Genomic DNA, 17,017 nt, shown 5'->3' with positions numbered 1-17,017 from the left:
GACGTGTGAGATAAAAACTATTTTTTAGTACACGCAAGAAAAAGGGAATATTTATAAGATACACATTTGTGAATTCTCCTATGCCCCATTATCAAACACGCAGTTTCCTACCTAATGAAACTAAGATGGCAGTCCCAAAACAAAATCAATAAGAAATGGGGCCTGGAGCCAGAATTTTATGTGCTTGTTGTTTAAAATTATTCTGGATTTTGGTAGTTTGGCAGTGTGAGACACAAATGGAGGCTTACAGTAGCAGAGCAGGGAAAACTCCCGAGCAGCAACAAAACATGACTGCCTCGTTTCTCTTTGAAGAATACTGTTAGCGTAATTAACCCCCATTGATCTGTGAACACGCTCAATCGCTAAGAAGCCCAAAAAGAGGGCTCTGGAGAGTGCACTTTAGAAAGGGTAAGAACAAAGAGCCAAGGAGGCCAGCGGTTGAGGGGGTGGGACTGACTCCCCCAGATCACTTATCAGACAACAAAGAGCTGCCTTCAAATGGCTGATGGATATTTGGATCTTGGCTTTGTCTCGCATTTGGTCTTAACCTTCAGCTTTCAGAGATGGTTAGAAAAAATCCAGAGCACGAAATGTTCATGTTTTGTTACAGAGAAACTGTTTTAATATCCTGCCTAAAGCCATCGCTGCTGGAGGCCGTCTGTCATCTTACGGAAAGATAAATGCAGAGAAGCCATGATTCACTAGCTATGCTTTCTAGAAGCAGTCTTACTTTTAACTTGAGTTGGACGCAGACTACATTCTGAAGCGGAGGGATTTTGATTTGAAGCATTGAGCCTCTTTCATTACATTTCCACATGTACCCTGAGGTCCCAGAATGCTACAACAATGGCAGTGATAATAATGATAAATTAATAATAATAGTAGTAATAATGTTACTATACTGTGCTCTCAGCTTTACACATTCATCTCATCGAGTCTCCAGGGCAGCCTTAGAGAACACCTCTCTGCTCTACTGGTTGAGAGGCAAGACAGCCTTGTTTCAAATTCCTGCTCTGATAGTTCTATGTGATTCTGGGTAATTTATGACTCACTCTCTGCCTTGGTTTTCTCATTTGTAAAAGGAGCATGGTAATAGAACTTTTCTCACAGACTGATTGTGAGGATTTTACCATAAATAAGATGTAGAAGGGCTTGATTCCTGTGCCTGGAACAAGGTATGTTTTTAACAAATAGTAAAACTATTACCCTTGTTTTGCCAAAGAGAACATTAATTACTTTGCTCCAAGTCACATAGCTGGCCAAGTGACAGGGCCAGGACTCAAAGTTAGGTCTCTCCGACTCCCCAAACCCCTGCTTTTTGGCACGTCACCTCAAAGAAAGCGATCTTTGATACTTTGTTTGCTGATACGGTCTTCACACCGAGGACATGGTTTGGCACAAAGTGCTCAGAAACGTACGTTGAATGGGTGTATGACTGAAGCTGTACTGTTCTCTCACATTCTTTCCTTCTCTCCCTACGACATTCTTCCACCAGGAAAGGATCTGATAAACTCACCCACGCCAGGGAGAAAATCACTGATCAGGGTTGCGGTCATTTGCCTTTTAACCCTGGAAAAACTCTTCTGATGATGTAAGATATTTCCCATTGTGGAATTTTAATTTCTGTGAAACTGTCCAATTAAATTTAGTGGGTGACTGCCTCCTTTACACCGGTGTGATATGGTTGGCCTCACCTGAAACACCTGCTTTTGACCATACTTATCTTCTTCCTCCTTCTGAGGCAATCTAACAGGCAGTGGTGCTATTTTTCTTTCCATTTCATGGATAGAGGCAGAGGGCAACAGACAAAGGAGGTGGGGAGCCAATTCTTTCTCATCTGCTTTTTCTCCGTGATGACTTCATTAGCATACAGCAGCCTATAGAAGGAAAGATCACGCAGGTGTACCTTGTTGCTTCTGCAATTTGAAGCTAATGCCCCAATCTGGAAAGAGACCGGAGACAGAGATTTTCTTTTCCTCTTTCTTTTTTCTTATAAAAGGAGAGTTACTTCGAAATCTACAATTCAATATGAAGGTAAACACTCCAGAAAACAACTTCTACAACAGTTTCTTCTCCTACTACAAAAATGCCTTTATTTAAATTACAGTGCACTGTTGTAAATGGAATACATTGCTGGAATCATAGAGCCTTTTCCCTGCAGTATTCATCCATCTGAAATGGAAGGATGCCCTCTGCTGGGTTTTGGCTCATGGTGAAGCATAATTTTTAGGGATGAAAAGAAGCTGATGTTGGTAATTTCCTTAACATCTGTGATGTTTTAAACAGTCACATGAAACCATTTGATTTAGTTTAAATTTAGATGACTGAGAAAAATCAAGATGTATGCATCATCTGTGCAATACAACTTTTTTTAAGGAGGGAGAGAGAGAACTAGAGAGGACCAGAGAACGAGGTAGATAGAAAATAGGGACAGAAATAGGCCTATGGAGGCAGTGAGATGGGATGGGGACAGCATGAGACCATTCTGCAGCTCCCTTATTTTGCTGCCATTATTGCCACCAGACCCAGGGATGGGTGGTACCAAAGGAATTCAGTTATCTTCACTGAGGGGAAGATCACAGAGTTCAATGGGCAAGACAAGAAGAACTGACAAGAATCCTGAGCTCTTTTTTTCCCGACGACTCTTGTTCCCAGCCAAACTTCTGTGTAAAGATGGAAGCAGTGAAATAGTCAAGGGAAAGAAATTACTTTAGAAAGCAAATGTCCACTGCCCTGGGGATGCTCCACCAGGGGAGGGAGGGTCAAGGAGTTGGGGGCTGAGGGGGTGGAGGGTGGGGAAGCAAGTTCAGCTTGAAGCTTGCTTAAAGCCATTGTCCTGTTCTTTGGCATCAGGAGATCCTTACACAAAAGGATTGCGTTCCAGTAGTTTTGACATAAATTATCTTAGAAATTCTAGTAGGAAATAGAAGTACTGTCTTGATTCTAGACCAACCATAAAACTTTACAGTAGAAATCCATAAAACCCACATTGGAACTGAGCTATAAAACCCAGAATGAATCAGAGTGGGTGCTCTGGTCACGGAGAGGAATAGCAGGGCTGTGGATCTGGACAGGTGTTTTGCACTAGCTCGTGTTGAGCTGACTGCCTGATAATTCTGTATCCATTGAAAATACTGATTTTTTTTTTCAGTTTAAGAATGAAGGAATTGTTATTGAGCACAGGTAGTTTATACACTAGAAATATAGACTCTAGGCATGTTTTAGGGACAACTTGCAAAACTTCTCTGCAGAAGTGGGCCACCAAGAAAGCCTCTGCCATGATCTGGAAGTGGTTGGCTCTAGAAATGCTGTCTTTGGTCCTCTCCAGCAAAACAGATGATTTGTTCTCTGCTCCTTTTTCTACATGATTCTGTTCCTAAGTGAAGTCTTGAGGGAGTGTATCTGTGGTTACTGGATCAGGCACATATGAAAACAATGTGGGAAAATGGGAAATGTGTTTCTTAGCTTTCTAGCCTCTACAGTATAGGTGATTGGATTGGTTACTGAGTGAGCCAAACCACAGTATCTGCCAGATATGCTGTTTTCATTTATTTTGTTTTGTTTTAATCAGATTATTGAGGTACAATCTACATATAATAAACTGTATCCATTTAACTGATAATTTGATGGGTTTTGGCAGTGCACTCATGAATCTATCAACACTTCTGAGATCAGAGCATTTTAATAACACGCCGAATATTCCTCATATCATTTGGCAATCTTCCTCCAACCCCAGTCCCCTGGTGACCATTGATCTTTCTGTCAATATACTTTTCTATTCTAATGTCTTTGTCTGGGTTTGGTGTCAGGGTAATGATGACCTCATCACATGAGTTTGGAAGTGCTCTACCTGTAATTTCAATTTCTCATTCTTTTTATTGCTTGGTGTAGAGCATTAAATCATTTGACATCATTTTCCTTTTATGTGAAGGACTTCTTATATGCTACAATTGGAGTGTAGGTCTGCTGTAGATGAATTCTTTCAGCATTTTTAAGTCTGAAAAGTTTTTATCTCACCTTTGTCTTTTGCAAGATATTTTTGCTGGGTATAGAATTTTAGGTTAAAAAGGTTTGCTTTTTTTTTTCCTTTCAGTACGTAAGAGACATTGCTCCTCTGTCTTGCCATTTGCATTACTTCTGGTATGCTGCCATAGAGTTCTTCCAGTTCTAATCCCACCCAACTTCCATTTGCATTTTATGGTTCACCTTTTGTTGCAAAGTAGGCTGGGAATTTCAGTCTTCCAGAGGGACACATTGATATGTTGAAAAAAAAATCAGATTTTTTTTTTTAAGAAGAAAAGAGGAATCATGGATATCAAGTAGGTAGCTGGTGTCTGCCACACCAAGCAAAACTCGTTTTGAGTAGTTGACTAGAATAAACTCCTCTGTGCTTTGTGTTTTACACTAATTCTTTTCTTAAACCAGACAAATCCTTAGTATTTATTCTATTAATGAGGACTGCAAAGATGGTGGGAGGACTAGTGGGGAATCTTTGGTAAATTTGGTTTCTTTATGGGAATGTGTTATGATATGAAATAATAACTAGTGTTATAAACCATCAATGTAATCAATGTAAAGTTAAATATTTTGTCAGGTTTTGAGACCATTTTGTTTTAAACCTCTTATAAATATTTACCATATACATATGAGAAATGTTTTTTTTTTTAAGATCTTATTTATTTGAGAGCGAGAGAGAGAGAGAGCATGCATAGAGAGAGAGGGAGAGGGAGAAGCAGGACCCCCAGACAATGACCTGAGCTGAAGGCGGATGCTTAACTGACTGAGCCACTCAGGTGCCCCAAGAAGTGTTTTTAAATGTTGGGGTCATATTTTTCTTTGAAAATCTGATGAAAGTTATAGACCTTCTCATTATACATGTATATAATCTTCTTTACAATATCAGGGCTTTCTGAGAATTTATCCCTAGGTGCCTAACTTTTCATTAAAAGGAGTGCTTTGGAGATGGTGCCTACTGGAGTGCACTCCACTTCTTAGTTGTCTTTGAAGTTTTATTTAGTAATGTGACCCACTTCATCACAAGTAAGTACAATCATAGCTCATTTTGATATTTTAGTATTTATGGGATCGACAAATTTAGATCTTTATCTCTTCTTCTTCTTCTTCTTCTTCTTCTTCTTCTTCTTCTTCTTCTTCTTCGGAAGTCATCTTTATCCCTTTGTGGTCATTTCCTTGATCATTAGCAACTTCATCGGAGGTCTAGACGGAATGAGAATCTCCTGAACATTCAAATCTACCCCTATTATCTTGGATCTTATTTGTAATAAACACAGTAAATATTTAATCTTCAAGCCTCTTTTACTCCAGTACAGCCCAGGGCATTATTGGAGAAAATCTCAAAGTCATAGGAAAGAAGTCTCCAACAAAGTTGTATTATCAGCATTATCTAGGCTGATTATCTAATATTCTTATTAATATCTTGTTAATTTTTTATTGCAATCCACATAACCAACTGCTCCAATGCTTTCTAATTTCACCAAACAGAGGTCCCATTGCCATCCCCTGCTTCCTCTTTATCAAATCCATTATTATCTTTCTTTTTTTCCAGTCTTCAAGATTATTTGTAGCTCCAGTCTTGTAGGGTGTTTTAATTTTTTGCAGATATTTTACTTCAACATTAAAAAAAATCATACAATGATTCCTTGTTATTAGTTACTCAATTCAGTTCTCTGGTTTTGATTAGTGACCCCACAATTTTCCCAGTTGCTGAGACTCAAAATCTCAGTTTTCTTTTACTCCACTGTCTTTGTCTTATTCATATCTAGTCTCTTGCCAAGATTTAGATCGTATCCTATGGGATCTTAATTTTCACATTTTGGGAGCTCCTCCTGGAAAATAGGAGTAGCAAAGTAAAGTGGAAGCAGACAGCTGGAGTAAGTTCTTTTTCTTGCTGGTATGAGTATTGGTCAAGTTATTTACTCTCTTTAAGATGAAAATAGTAGGGGTGTCTGGCTGGCTCAGGTGGTTAAGCATCTGCCTTTGGTTCAGGTCATGATCTTCGGGTCCTGGGATCACGTCCCAGGTTGGGCTCCCTGCTCACTGGGGAGTCTAATTCTCTCTCTCCCACTGCTTCTCCCCTCCACTCATGCTCTTTCTCTCTCTCTCTAATGAATAAATAGTCTTTTAAAAATTTTGTAAGATGAAAATGATACAATACCTACAGCATTAGGTATTTTGAGAATTAAATGAGATGAAGCATAAGAACTCACAGTACCTGGAACATACTGTACTTTAAGTAACCCTTTGCTAATACTAATAAGGCAAAAACTTTAGAGAAAGCTTATATTTAGGGTGTATAGGTGGGAAGAGATGGAGAGAATGAAAAGAATTAAGATAGGGTTGAATCAGTAAATCATGAGAGGAAAAAAGTGAAGTATCATTCTGAGTCTGTCCTCAAACATCAACGTCCAAATAGTCTGATTCATGAGGGCAGGATGCTGTCCAGCATCTGTGCTTCTGGATAGTGTTTTTAATATGAAGCAGGTATTAAGGCCAAATGCCGTTCAGTTCCATGTGAGCTATTAAAAATATTCCATCTCCATTCATGACACTTTTCCATGAATATTAAACATAATTATTTAAATAATGTTATATTTGTTCATTTTAATACCAGGTAAGTTATTAATATTTTTACTAACAATGCTATCTACAACATATTAGGGAGATTTTTTTTACTATATGAGGTTTGAAAATTATTAGCAACATACCTATTTTCTCAAGATGAAACATAAAAGTTATATATAAGAAACTCTACACATTAATTATTATTTCCTTACAATACGACACTGATTTTCTCTCTCTTTTTAATAAGCCCGATTTTACCTTTATTCAACTCAGAAAGCATTTTGTTATGTGAAAATGCCAAAAAGTGACATCTGATTTATTCGTTATTATTAGAGCAGAGCTAATCCATTTAAATACGTGTGCCCAAGTAAGAGGGAGAGGGGTGAAGGAATTCATTTCTTATATTCCCCTGTTAGCACCTCTCCTCTCTCATATCCTCTCAGATCAAGACCAAATTGGGATAACAGTGGGGCAACGATCGAGATGAGGTTGCAGAAGACTTACTTTATTAGAGTTTGTAAAGACAAATATAGACAGATGCATATAGAAGTGTCATGCAGAAGCATAGAAACTTGGATTTAGCAGGAACCTTAGATGTCAACTTGTCTAGTGTTTCTCTCAGTGCAAGAATTTTTTCTACTATATCCATGAGCAAAGATGAACAACCTTTGAACACATCCAGTGACAACAACCTCACCATGGTTCAAGGCAACAGGCAACCAATTTTATTGTAGTATCCCTTTAAGTATTAGAAAGTTCTGCCTCTAACTTTCTTCACTTGTTGGTCTGAGTTCTTCTATCTAGAGCAATGCAAATTCAAACAGTTCCCTCATCCATAACTATAAATTCATGTACAAAATTTTGGCAAGTTTTCTCCATGGTTCCCTCTTACTCTTATCTCCTGGTTCTCCGAACGTGCATATCCTAGTATTCTCCTTAGGACACAGTCTAGTCTTTAAGTGCAGCACCCAAAACTAGAGCCCGTCTTCTAGATGATTATCTCTGTGAACATTCTCTCTATCACTCTGTTAATGGAGCTTACATTTAGTTTAAGCATCTATGTCATACAATTGATCATATTGAGTCTGAGCTAGGTAAAATACTTGTGTAACTTTCGTGTGAACTATTTCTCAAGATAAACTTCTTATACCCTTGGTTTTTAGATCTGTTTTCCTGGGTATCAAGATCCCTTTCCCATGAATGTGTGGTTACTAGACAATAATTAAGAACAAGGAAATAACATTTTTCTGTGAAATATAATCCATTATGTTTGATGACTATCATTTTCTTTCTACAAGCAGTTCAGTCTGGTGCTAGTATCATTCCTTAAGTCAGGAAGCAAAGAATTTATCAAGTGACTCAAAATTCCATCTCCAGAGAAAAGTGGTCATGGACTTGAACAAACCATGGTCAAAGTTTGGGCTCTATGATGGAAGTAGCTGTATCAGTTAGCTTTTGCTACATAACAAACCACCTCAAAACTGAGTGGCTTAAAACAACAATTATTGTATAGACTGTGAGTTGGCTGGGCTTGGCTACTGGTTGTGGTCTGCTTGTGGGTTGGCTAGAGCGTGGTCTCCAATGGTCTCATTTACATGGAAATTGCTTCCTCGGATTTCCCCCTCTTTAGTAGCCTACCTGGAACTTGTTACGTGGTGAAAGAGGGCAAGCCCTGATGCTCAAGCCCATTTAAAACCTCTGCTTTAGTGATGGTTAATGACTAGAGCAAGTCATAGGGTCAGGCCCTGATACAAGATGGAGAAAACAGACTCTGCCTATGGCTTGGGGGACCACCAATGTCATGTGGTAGAGTGCTGTGCACACAAGGAGGCATGAACCATTGGTGACAGTTACTGCAACAAAGGGTAGAACTTTGACATCATCAATCCTGGCTTTTTGCTGGAGTCAGGTGTGCTCGCTGACATTTTCACGCTGGAGGATCGCTTACTTTTGATTTGCCAAAGTCAGTTAATCATGCTTTAACATTGCATGTGCTCATGAAATTAGTTTGTGGAACAGTTTGGCATTCAAAGCACAGCTGTGTGGAACTAAAGTCAAAGCACAATCGTCTTCAGATTTCCACAGTCACACACCATCACCTGATGCCTACTGTGGCTCTCTAGCATCCCCACTAACATCTTGTGATGTACTTGGTCCATTGACCAAATCTTCATCTTCAGCTTTGCTGATTTGTTTGGCTCTCACCTTATTCTTGCAGAGGAAATGCAGAAGTACTATGATTACAATGTTTTCATCTCATATTTTGGGTGCTACACTTAAATCAATGACATAAAGAGTCACAGAGCCGTAAGTACCTTGAAACTTGTTTATGCGCTATCAACTTTCACTCCAAAAACTTAGAGTCAGTTAAAGAGAGAGCTTTTGAGGCATGCAGGCATTGAGTATTCCTAAATTATAGGCCTAAGGAATGGCTTCACCCATATATATAGTCTTTCCTTTATATCTATCTATCTATCTATCTATCTATCTATCTATCTATATCTATCTATCTTGGCTTTGTCATTTCACAAATTTCAATGCATTGTCCCACTTGACCAAGACTTTGCCACCTTTCATTTTGCCTGCTGTAATTCTCTGTATGGCAAGATACTTACAAAGGTTCATTGATTAGTGAGTTGCATAATATATCAAAACCTGAGTCTTGAATATGGTGCTATGGACCTAGGCACTGTGGAAGTATAAAATAGTTGTGTCTATTTGTGACTTGGCCACAAGGTAATAGAGGACACAGAGCATGCCACCTTATAAAGGGCTCTAAGAGCCAATTTGCCTGTATCTCAATTTAGATGTAAATTGCTAACTATTCCCAATCTGACTGAAAAGAAAATATATTTGTACATAATCAGTGCTTTCTTATTTGGATTTAAAGACATAATGTAAGCATTTAAGATCTTTTTTTGTAATCTTAGAAAATGCAAGAAAATAATGTACCATTCTATGAGTAGGTGAACGTTAATAGAAATTGTAGTGAGCATCCATTTCTAATAGAACTTGAAATCAGTATTTCAGTAAAGAAAAGCTTTAGTTGGTAATGAACTGTATTTCTGTTCTTGTGAGCATACAGATTTAGTGTTCCTCAACCACCAGAGGGCTCTCAAAATATAAGAAAATACATTGAATATATAGTAGAATAAATGAGCTCAGTTGAAGTTAAGTGTCTTAAATATATGGATAATAGGCAAAGCTTCGAATCCGGATTTCCCTTTAGGAAAAGAAAAAAAAATCAGCAGGAACAATTTTAAACTGACTATTCAAAAACTTAAAACGAATGTAATAAATACTTTATACTTTGGGGGCCTAACCCTAAATCAAACATTTATACCATTCATTTATATTTTGAATGGAAAAAAAATAAAAGTAAAGTGCATGTATTTTCTCTGAGAGTTTCTGGCCCTTAGGATCTATTTTTCTATAAACATCTAGTTTGTTACCACGATATTACATATGACTGCAACCGAGCAAACATCTCACACAGGGATTTGACAAAGTAAATAGCTCCTGTGCCAAGGAGGCGGGCTTCCTTATGCTCAGGTAGGATGATGATACATTGTGTTATGTTTTGCTTTGTTTTTAATCACTCCTTGCACTCCCAGCTTGGTTGAACTCAGCCCAAGATGCTTCTCTCTCCAAAAACAAACATTAAGCTAAAGACTTGACCATATGTTTGGTCCTGGTGGTGTTTATTCTCTGGATGAGATTCAAAGAATCAATAGAATGAGTAAAATGAAGCAAAGTACCTGTCTAACAACAAGCCCTGAAATGCTGAGGCAAAAGCTGCTCCCTGGGCTTCCTGTTTGGGTGTAATGCAGTCCATTTTGCGGGAAATCAGTAAGGCTCAGTGGCCTCAGGAGCCAGTGCTCATCCATTGACTGTGGGTTTCAGCTACTCTCTCTGACATCTATGGCCTATTTGAGAATCTGAGAGGTGAATCAGAATTAGTGATTATCAACGTGTTCTCTCTGGTGCCCCAGAGCTTCCTTCAACCCTTCCTTAAGGGGCACCTGATGGGTCGTGTAAGTGGGAAGGATTTCAAGCTCTCCTTGGAATACCAAACTACACCCTCCGGTCCACACATTTTATGGTATTCTACCTGGTTCTGTTTATGGTATTCTACCTGGTTTCTGTTGAAAGATTTGAAATAAACGAAAAGGTTCAGTTGAGGAACTTGGGAAAACACAGAAACAAAAGTCTAAAGTTCCCTTCAGGGATTTTGTGTTATTTGGATTTTTCTGGAACTTGGGTCATATTGCTAAAATGCAGGGTGGGTGTCATGATCTACACTAGGTGGGGCAGGTTTGGATATGTCCCTTTACACGGCCTCCAGGCTATCATAAAAGTAGTCATCCTGAAAAGGCTAGAAGGAATAAAGTGAATAGTCATGGAGCAAACATTGGGTACCCTCTGTGTACAAAGCACTGTGCGATGTTGTAGGGAGTCAAAGAATTTAAATACGCAGTCCCTGCCATGTAGACTCAAAATGTGAGATGTGTGCGAGGGGGAGAAGGAAGTGAGCATGACATAGGCTAGGTCACTCTAAGCTAGTTGTGCTAAGTTCATTGTAAAAGTTTAGAAGGAGAAGAGAGACATATTTCAATCAGGGCAACGAGGGAAGGTTCAAAGAAGGACACAGCATTTGAGCTGTGCTTTGCAAAATGAGTGAGATTTTAAACAGAAGTGGTGGGAATGTGCCCCTAATTCTGTGCCACACGTGTTCCTAGCATAAGAGATTTCTAGAGCGAAATCGAGTGTAATGCCTAACTTGTGAACGTCATTTTTAAAAAAAGATATTATTTATTTATATATGAGAGAGAGAGAGCACCTGCATGAGCAAGGGGCGGCGGGGGGGGGAGAAGCAGACTCCCCACTGAGCACGGAGCCCAACAGGAGCCAAAGTCAGATGCTTAACCAACTGAGCCACCCCCACTTGTGAACATCTTTGATTCTTTCTAATGAAGTGTGATTCAGTTTAGTTCTGGGAAAGATCTAGGTGATGAAATGCAGGGTAAAAGAATTCCAGGGACTTATTGGGTTTTCCCGAAGGAGTAACAGATCAACTTAGACCTCTGTAAAATGGTATTACCTAGGGAAAAAGTTTTTATGAGCTTTCTCCGACATACAGCTTAGCTCCGTGCTGATTGTATTCGGCTTCCCGGCTACCATTGTGGCTGACAGTTAAAAGCCCCGAAGGCATTAGTGTCCACTGAGGGCAGGAGGGTCCCTCCTCATTCTTTTCATTGGCGTCCTCCAGTGTCACAGATTTTTAGGCTGTGCTGTGCTCTGGAGCTTGAAATGACTTTAGTCTGAACTTCAGTCTTTTGGTTTAACCTTGAATAAGTCAGGAGAATTTAAACATGTAGTAACGGGAGGAGAAGGACCTGGGTGCTGTCTTGGCTATGGGAATGCGTGCTGAGAATCCTGGCTCCCCTCTGTCTACTGTGTTTTGTCCCTGAGGAAAAAAAGGGCAAATTTTCAGATTTTTAGAAGTCAAAAAGAGATATAAATCAATTCCATTCTGTCATTGACTGAGCGCACTGACACAGAATGACACCAAATCTCAGTCCCTTCTCAAGCAAAGGATACAATAAAAATAACAATATGATTTTTTCCTGAAGATTGCTAAGTTCATTCTACTCTCTCACTTTGGGTAGTGCAGAACTCAAGTGAAAAGGAGGTTATTCACAATGAATATTCATTCAAGGTCGTTCTTTTCCCTGGTTTCAAAAACATTTACTTTACTTTAAAACATATATTTTAAAAATGCATCGCAATTTAATAAATTGAAGTTGAAAATATAATTGAAAGTTTAATTATATTCTTACTTTGTAGAAAAATACTTGATATATTTTCCTGAACTTCTCTTTATCATTGACTAGTTTGATACCTAGGAAATGACTGATTAATAAATGAATGAGAACCTATTATGTGCTATGCCAAACCTTTTGGAGGATTTAGTAGCAATATAAACTGTGATGTTTGCGTGCCAGAAACTTGCAGTAAGACTGTGAAAACAAGAGTATGTGGAGTATTCTTTGTTCCATCTGGATATTTTTTCAGGTTACAAGTGCTATAGGACATAAGAGGAGGAACAGCTCAATGAAAGATAGAATCATCTGCAAACATTTCTTGAGCTCATAGAATTTCATTCTTTCATACTCCCTATACATTGAACTCAACTTTCTGAGTGATCTCAAGCACATTAACTTAGCACTCTGTATGTCAGTTTCCACATATGTAAAAGAGAAACAATCCTTTCTGCTTCATATAGGCCTATTTTTTAGGTATTGTTTTAAGCAATGGAAATGTGGAAATGATCACATCACAGTGTCTGCCCACAAGGAACTCCGAGTGTGAAGGTAGACACAGCACCAAATACGTCTCTCAGTGTGAAAGGGCAGTGGAAGAAGTATGCGCTGTGTCAGTATATTAGGACATCTAGAGGCGTGAAGAGTGACTGCCTGAGATATTCTGGGAAGACTTCACAGAAGAGAAAATGCTTGGTTGGGTCTTTAAAGTGGACTAGAAGTTTATAAAGTGGGCAAAGGCAGGAACAAAACAGTAGAATGCGCAGACTCACAGACATAGTAGTTTCTGGATAGTTTGGTATGACCAAAGTATCAAATGTGTTTCAGTTATCAAATTCCTTATAACATGACCTCCCAAAGTTTAGTGATTTAAAACAACAATTTATTGTGTTTCACAATTTCATGGGTTGACTGCACTCAGCAAGGTGATTCTTCTGTTCCATATGGCATCTGCTAGGGCTACTCACTCAGTTGTGTTTAGCTGCCAGTTGGGCTGGGCTGGGAAGTACAAGAAACCCTCACCTGACTTCCAAAAGAGAAGAAGCAGAAGATGCTGGACTGCTTAAAGTCTGGGCTCAGAGGTTCCAGAACATCATATCCCCCCACTCCCTAAAGGTCAAAACAAATCACAAGTGGACTTGATTCAAGAGAGAGGACAGAATCTACCTCTTGCTGGTTGGAGTGGCTTATGTCTATAGGGAGGGAGGAAAGTGATGGTGGCCTTCATTGGACATTATCTATCACAAGTGTATCTAGGGAGCTGTGGGAAGTAAGATTAGAGAGGTTGCTGGAGCCAGGTAATGGAGTCATTTACAGGTTGTGCTCTGTTGTATGGAGCTGGTTGGCTTTGCTTATATTCTTCTAGAGTCAGACTGCGGTGGTAGAGGGTAGCAGGAAATATGCCCAATATTTCCACCCACATTGTGAACTCCCCAAAAGGGTTTTAGAGTCTCCATAATTATAAAGTCTTTTTTTTAGTGGTTTTATATATTTTTATCATATAGACCACATTTTTTCATCTTTCCCCTGCTATTGAGAATTTCGGCTCAGTGTTGTAGAAAATACTGCAGTAAACATCTGTGTGAATGTAATTTTTATATAGTTAGACTGTCTTTTTTTAAAGAACTTTAAAAAAATGAGAAAATTGAAGCCAAGGGCATTAACATTCTAATGTTATTCAAATTTAGAGCAAAGAACATAGACATTTTAGTCTAATCAGGACTTGAGCTATTGCTATTCTCTGCCCACCCTCTTGACTGTCTGGTTAAACTTGATTCTAAATTTACAACTTTATTATTTTCTTCTTTTTGCTTGGATAGGACACTTTTGATGTTCATTGTGTAATTTCTTGAATTTACTTTTTTAAGGAACAAAACCTCATTGATTTGAATTTACCTCTTAAAACTGTTTTCATTGTGTATGTAAGTTTGATCTGTAACATTTTGATTTTTACATAGAGTAGTTGGTAAGTTCAGGTTTTTTGTTTTTGTTTTTCTCTTTGACCTGACTGTTCTTTGGGAAATGTATTCAGTTTGAAGAAATTGTTCCCCCCGCCCCCAGTTTTATATTTCACCATTTGTTTCTACTTGTACTGCATTGTGCTCAGATAATATGACCTATGATTTTTATGATTAGTGTTTGAAATTTATTGATGTTTTCTTGCTAGTCTAATATATAATAAATTTTTATGTAACTCCATTTTTATAGATACATATATATATAAATATATATATATAAATAAAACAACATTTTAATGATATCATTATATCATTCAAATACTCCGATTTTTATTTTAATCTCCTTTTTTCATCAAATACTTAGGGAAAGCTATTCTAGTTTTTTAGTCTTTACCCATGTGGCTTTATATATTTAAATATGTGGAGATGGATATATTCATGGCTTTTCTAAGAATCATCTTTGGTAAATCAGTGCTTTTGGGCTTGAATTTTTCTTGTCTTGTATCACTGTCCCACAGCCCACTCCATATCTCCCATGGCACATTTATGTACTTTGTTTTTGTTTGCCTGTATTCTTTTGCTTAGTAATGTTGATTTAGATATCTCTTTTGTAAACAAAAATATAATTGGATTTTATTTGACATAATCTGTTTCAGGAAGAGAATTAACCTATCACTAGAATTTTCTACTTTAGTGTTGACATTCTGTTTTATGGTTTGTGTATCTTTTCTATTTTCTGTGGTCTTTAAAAACAAAACCAAACTTTTTCTTTTGTTAAATGTACTGTGCTTTCTTTGCAGTCTAAGGAGAACAGAATGGGGGTTGCATATGAGGTTTTTGCAACAATAAGCTGCCTCTTTCTGTGAGGCCTCTGGCAGGGGCTTCGAGTCCTGTGAGCCAGTGTGAACACTGTTATCACTGCTCAGTGGTTCCTGTGTCAAAAAGCCCTTCTCTATAACTGATGCTATATAATAGTGTTTCTCAATCTTTGTATTTTTCATTATTGCCTCCTAGCTGCTTAAGTATGTATATACTTATAGAGTATATATCCTTTTCTCCCACCCTTAAGAATCAACTTTCACCCCCTTGGAGACAACATTGTCCCTTTTGAGGACACTTGCTGGACAGAGGTCTCCTGACTGCTCCTCAACTCTAAATGAGCAGGTGTTGGTCAAGTGTTTGGAGATATTTCCCATTTTTCTCCCAGGCATGCAACCCCTTTAATGGCAGAGTTCATGGAACTTTCAGTCCTGTTTGCCCTTTCTTTTACAGGTTTCCTTTTAGACCCTGGCATGTGGATGTTACCCCGTCCTAGTACTTATCACTAAATCAGATTTCCCTTAACCCTTACATTCCTTTTTCTCTTCAGGAGAAATTTGGCAGTGAAGGATAAAGGAGTTAGACCCATAAGGTTATGTAATCATCTTACCTAGAAACCCATACGGCTGTTTCCTAAGAAATTTCTGGAATACAACCATAGGCATGGTGTTAAAACTCACCAAATGTCTTTCTTCAGAGAGCTAAATAATTTAATATGATTGATAATTAATAATCAAGAGAAAGAGGAGTGCTACGAATCAAACCTGGGATCATCATTTTATTGGAATGTCAATTTCTCTGCACACCAAAAGTCATTCTTTAAATTAATTACAACACAGATGACTAATTTATTGTGACTTTGTGCTTTATATATTTTTACATAAGATGTATTATACTGCCTGCTATTTTTTTCTGCCTTTGAAGATTGCCAACACTTTATTATTTGGATACATAATTGTCACAATTTCTCTGCTTAGAACTCCAATATCAGTGTGAAGAAGAGTTGAAAATAAGATTTGTTTACCTTACATTAAATACATTCATAGTGTATCATGCTATTTCCTCAGTGACCTGGAAACTCTTGTCCAGGTTTTCATACTGGGACCCAGAAGTCCATACTGTTTAGTAGCTTGATTCAGGCACATATGTGCTAAGTAAATGACTTCGCATTGTTCACAGCTGTCAGTACCTTCAGAATATTAAAGTGAGGTGATTGTGGGTGGGGATAAAGTTCACATGTTTTAGTGTAATTACATAAATATAAAATATAATTAAATGGGTTTCTTAAAAAGATTTCACATATTTTTATAAAGATGAACATTTTTGTAGTTCTTTGGGTTTATCGATTTTTAAAATTTCTTGCATTTTTTTTCTTACATTTCCGATCTGGGGAGAAAAATAATAGAAGTGTAGTTTTTCTCAAAAGCTCTCTCTCTCTCTCTCTCTTTTCCCCTCCTTTCCTTTCTTAGTTCTCATTTCATACTACACTTCCTTTCAGCTTTGAAAATGGCAAATGCTGCCTTAATTAGTGGCAGGATTTTCTTCTTTCCTCCCTTCCTATCCTCCTTCCAACTGCAGGGTGTTTGACCTCTCGCAGGCGAAACATACCTGACATTAGAGGAACAGCTGAAAATGTGCTCCCGGCCAGATGGAAGCCATTCACTTCTGTGACATCTCAGGAACACAGCCTTCATCTTCATTATCTGTCTCCTTCCTGCTTTTCCTGAACTCTGGGTTGTTCATTCCTTGATGTACCTCTACCTTGAACTGAAAAAGTGGGAAAATGTAGTGAGGATGTGGACTTTTGCTTTTAGCCTATCCTGACAGTTTCTGAAC

The 17,017-nt window shown here is 38.2% G+C and overlaps 1 protein-coding gene across 1 annotated transcript in view; it reads left to right on the top strand.

Annotated features, from left to right (window-relative positions):
* GRXCR1 (glutaredoxin and cysteine rich domain containing 1) overlaps positions 1-17,017 on the top strand; it is a 299,116-nt gene that overhangs the window by 251,673 nt on the left and 30,426 nt on the right. The gene's annotated exons all lie outside the window — the stretch shown is intronic.

The sequence above is a fragment of the Ursus maritimus genome, unplaced genomic scaffold (genome assembly GCF_017311325.1).
Source record: "Ursus maritimus isolate PB19 unplaced genomic scaffold, ASM1731132v1 scaffold_8, whole genome shotgun sequence".
Classification (NCBI taxonomy): domain Eukaryota; kingdom Metazoa; phylum Chordata; class Mammalia; order Carnivora; family Ursidae; genus Ursus; species Ursus maritimus.
The sequence above is the reverse complement of the archived record's forward strand: the minus strand, read 5'-3'. Positions and strand labels throughout refer to the sequence as shown.